Here is a 4,789-nt window from a genome sequence, read left to right on the forward strand (position 1 = left end):
AATTCTATGTACAAAGAAGATGTCCACATACAAAGTTTCTTATCAGGTTCTTATGTAGAGAAGACGGGGAAAGGGCTATCCCACCAGAGGTTTGATCCAAGGAAGACCTCAGAAGTCGACCTTGTTAAGTCTGAAAGGCACCTGAGAAGGCTTGGCTGAGCCTTTGGCAGGATCACTTATAGAAGCTACCCAAAAATCTAGAAATGGGGGCAGGGGGATGGTGAGCAAAATGGCTCAGCAAGTAAAGGCACTTGCTGAGGAACCCAGTGACCTGACTTTGGTCACTGGAAACCACACGCTAGGAGGAGAAAAGTGACTCCTGAGAGTTGTCCCCTGTGGCATGCATGAACACACACACACACACACACACACACACACACACACACACACATTCATACAAAATAGTTTAAATTTTTAAAAATCTGTGAACGATGGGGGAGTGGAAAGCAGCTCCCTTGGCTGTTAGAGCGACTACTTTAACCCTTTGCTGATCTGTATGGAGGCAGTGGGGACTGCTGGACTCTGGGCACTGCGTCATGTTTATGTCTGCATGTATGATATGTGTTATGTGTCTGCTTCTGTACCTGTTTGCATCTCTGCGTGTGTATGTACTTCATGTGTGCACTGGGTCTGTGCATTTTGTGTTTATAACCGCATATCCCTCCTTCTATATGGGCTTTTGGGTATTTGTACAGTTTGTGTATTTCCATGTAGTTTATAATTTCTGTGAGCGGTCTTTGCGTATTTATTCATGGTCATGCGTGTGTTGTATGATGGAGCTTTCCTCGGATGTAACCTGGGCCACACTCCTGAGTTGGAGGAGAACAAGATAATGAGAAAGCCTCTCCTCTTCAGCAGACAGTTCTTACAATGCAGAACAGTTTACATTTCCTCAGTTCTTGTCTTAAGGGAAGATCTGCCACGTCCTAGGCCACCTCTGAAGGCTTGAGCTTGCTACCCATGGTTGGGATTTTTCCAAAAGCCTGGCTTCTGCAGCAAGGCTCTCCGTTTCCCAGCTGAGGCTCCCACGTGCTGCTGGACCACTCTCAAGTGGGGGCTGGAGGCACTGAGCCTTTCAGCTCTGTGAAGGTCTGTGGGCGTGGCCAGCAGAGGGTGCAGTGAGGAGCCCAAGCTATCCAACCCTCCCTCTGGGGCTGCAAGTGCCTGCTGAGAAACCTTACCCCAAGGGTTGTGTTCCATCCACAACTCAGAGCCTTTGGACCTGGACACTGGACTTCACTGCTGGAGAGAGGTCAGCGAGTCGTCAGGTAAAATGGTGGTTGGGAGTTAGGAGGTAGTAACCCCTTATTCTGGGAAGCTAGTAGGGTAACAAGCCTATACTGAAAATGTGTAGATGACGTGATTGAACAGTTTGTACTAGCATTTCTGATTTTAATCGAGTGCCCAGCCACAGCAGTAATACTACTAGTAGCACCAGCAACTTTTGATATCCCTGGGAGGTTGTGTCCCAGAACAATGGGGAACATGGAAGGGAACTTAGAAATCAGAGCCTGGCCTTTAGGCATTTTGTTGAAATGAAACTCAGTGAAGTGAAAATGTTAAATCCCTCGAGGCTGATGCTTCTTCTCTATTCACACACACAGAGAGAAATAAACGGGAATTCATATAGCCCACTCTTTTCCATAGCATGGTTATTAAGCACAGAGGTTTGAGTGAGTGGACATCTTTGGGAAGTCAGAGCCCTGGAGCCTCTGGCTTGTAAAGCATTCTCGGTGTCTTTAACCTGCAGTGAAGTTTGAGAAACACTGTTTAAATAACATGACAATTCTACAAAGCCTACATTTGGGCTAATAGTTTTCAAGGGCAGCTGCCCACTGGAACCGCTGTGAAGATGCCACTTTCTGAGGTTTCCCTGATGGCCGGTGACTGATATGGACAGGCAACAAGGCTCACCAGGGCTGGGTGCCTATGAGCACCAGTGTAGCTGGTGGTACCAACTCTCCTGTAAAAGCTGGGGATTCGAGCTGGAAGCAGAGGGAAGCTCAGATGGCAGGAAGGCCTTTCAGACTGTGTTTACAAAGACTTGAGTGCAGTTGTCCACACTGGGTATACATTAGGGGTGACTTAGGAGCACAAGTTTTCTTGACACTCCCAACCTCATGATTCAGTTAGCTGAGTTCTAAAGACATGAGCAACTACTACTGAGAGGAGAACAGCTTTGACTGCCACAGGAGACCAGCAATGGAATTTTGGCCAGTGTATGTGGTACGGGCTAGGTGGTAGGGTGCAAGAAATGAGGGCTCACAAAAAACAAACAAACAAACAAGCAAAAACCTTTCCTGTCAAAAGATGTCTGCTTGTCTCAAAACAAAGCCAACCCACAAACATGAAACCCCAAGTGGCTACTGGGTGAGGGCAGGGAACATTTGGCTAGTGATGCGTCTTCAGGGTTAATGTGGGCCATGGAGATAGTGGATTAGATAGGGGTATGTTGTGGATATGTGGAAAGATCAGGCATGGGGTTACTATGGGATGGGTGGCTAAGGGAATTCTGGGAGTCCAGGATATCTGAACACCTTTACTTCCACAGAGACAAGAGGCTAAGAGGATAGTGGTCTGGGCTGCAGAAGAGCGGCTGCAGTGTGAGTGTGTGTGTGTGTGTACATGTGCCTGCAAGTGTGGTAGGTAAAGATCTTCCCTCTTAGAAAGGTCTTTTAGTAAGAGGTAGAGAGAGGTAGGCCTGCAGTGAGATTCCAGAAATACCAGGATAGAAGGCCCAGGAAAGAAGGCCTTCTAGAGGATCAAGAAACAACTGGGGGAGGAGCGAGCCTGGTGTACCTGTTCTTGTGTTTGGGAAAAGAGAGCCCCCACCCCCACCCCCACAACAATTACCTTGAGCTGCCAGTCTTTTTCCTTGCAGGATGTTGGGTTTTCAGGTACTTTGATGAGGAATTTTGTCATCTTCCCCAAGCCCCCTGACCTGCCTAAGGACAAAGGCACTCCCTGGTATCTTGAGAGGCCCGGCCACCCTCAACTAGAAGGCTCATCCATGCTCGGGCAGAAATGCAGCCCAAGTGGTACAGGGATCCTGCCCTGCAGCTGATACAGAATGAAGATGCATTCTGCAATGCAGAGGGAATCAGAAGGAGGGTGTGCTTGGGTCTCCCGCTTCAGGCAAAGGCTAGGAGCTTCCAAGATGCTCTGCAGGATGTGCCAAGGAAAGCTAGCTGCACAGTGGTAGGGCAATAAACAGAGTCACTCAGGGCCCTTGCTGCACACAGGGGGCTGGGTCCTGGTCCCGACAGATCAAGGGGCTCAGGCAGACCCTGGCTGTGCATTGCACGTGGCCTTCTTGTCCCTATTTGGAGCTACGATCCCTGTAGTGAACTGTCTATGCTCTGGAGGCCCTGTGGTTATTCTCAGAACAAAGCCCTCTTCACCCTAAGACCTTTTGCTGCCTAGAGAAGGTCACCTCCCTTCCGGTGGTGGCCCAGGCTCTCCTTCTTGGCTGCAAGAGGATTCTTTAAAACAAGAAGTGATTAATAATCATGCCGTTTGGTTGAATGATCCAGGAGCTTTAAAAGTTCACATGCTGCAAAATCAAAACAAAGGCATAAACAGAATTGTGGCCTATGTTCTGGCCCTGCAGAGGGCAACAGCCTGACCTAGCTATCCTTGGTGTGACATTCCTTTGGCTCTGGGCATCATGAGTTTCCTGATTTAAAAAGGGGTTGCCCCAAACTCAGCTGCTTTGTTGGGAAGATGCCTAGCTGCATCACCAGTGAGCATGAAATAACTGTAGAGTCCTAACCAGAGCCCACGGGCTCACCCCTACCACAGCACTGCATAGCTGGTGGGATTGCGATGTTCCACATAGACAACAGCTAATCACAGGAACTCACAGGACCTGAAGCACATTGATTACAGTGAGACATCAAGGGATCTGGCGTTGGTGGCATGCTTGGCACACACATGGTGGGTTAAGAAGGCATCCACCATCCCAGCTAAGAGTTAGAAGAGAATGGTAGTTTACCAAGGAGCTGGTTGCTGAGGTATGGCTTTGCTGAGCTGGCAGCACTGAGGGCAGGCCAGTTGCTCACCTTTCTACTTCCTGTCTCTCAGATGTCCTCCAGCGTGTTTGCACAAAACTGAGCTCTGCTCCATTGGTGCCAACCACCTCACCATGCTCAGAACCCCCAGAGCCATGGGGAAGAGCTGAGACATTTTAGGTCCTGGTCAAGACTCAGGGTATACAGGCCTGGTTTGAGCATCCAGGACATCTATCTCTTCTTAGGCATCCTCTTTAATCAAGTCAATTGCTGGTCCATTCTCACCAGGTGAGAAATCAATGATGGATAGCGCCAGGAGGCGAAAACTCAGAAGCAGAAATCTCTTTCGCATCAGTGACAGACTCCCTGACCTGGACAGTGCCCCACCTTGTGTGTTGTGCCTTTGCTTCTGGCTGGCTTATTATCCAGTGATATCTTCCAGTTAAGCCTCTGTTATGTGTCTGACATGTCCCTGTAAGGATTTTCAGAGCCCAACAGTGACTTAGAACAAGGTTGGTGAGCATTACCCAGGCAAGGTTATAGGTTATAGAGGGAGGGCTTGGGTGACATAAAAGGGACAGAGCAGTTGAAAGGGTTGGGACAAGGTGACAGGGAGCTTTGTTAGGCCTGGTGGGACAGAACAGCTGGAGGGTGGGAAGCAGACACAACGGGTGGCTTAGGGTCAATTATAAAGACTGCAAGATTCCATTGAGTGGGAAATATTTATTAGTTTCTGTAGTGTTCCTGCCTGCACGCAGACCGGCGCCTTGTCTGCATGG

The sequence above is a fragment of the Mus pahari genome, chromosome 1, assembly GCF_900095145.1.
Source record: "Mus pahari chromosome 1, PAHARI_EIJ_v1.1, whole genome shotgun sequence".
Classification (NCBI taxonomy): Eukaryota; Metazoa; Chordata; class Mammalia; order Rodentia; family Muridae; genus Mus; species Mus pahari.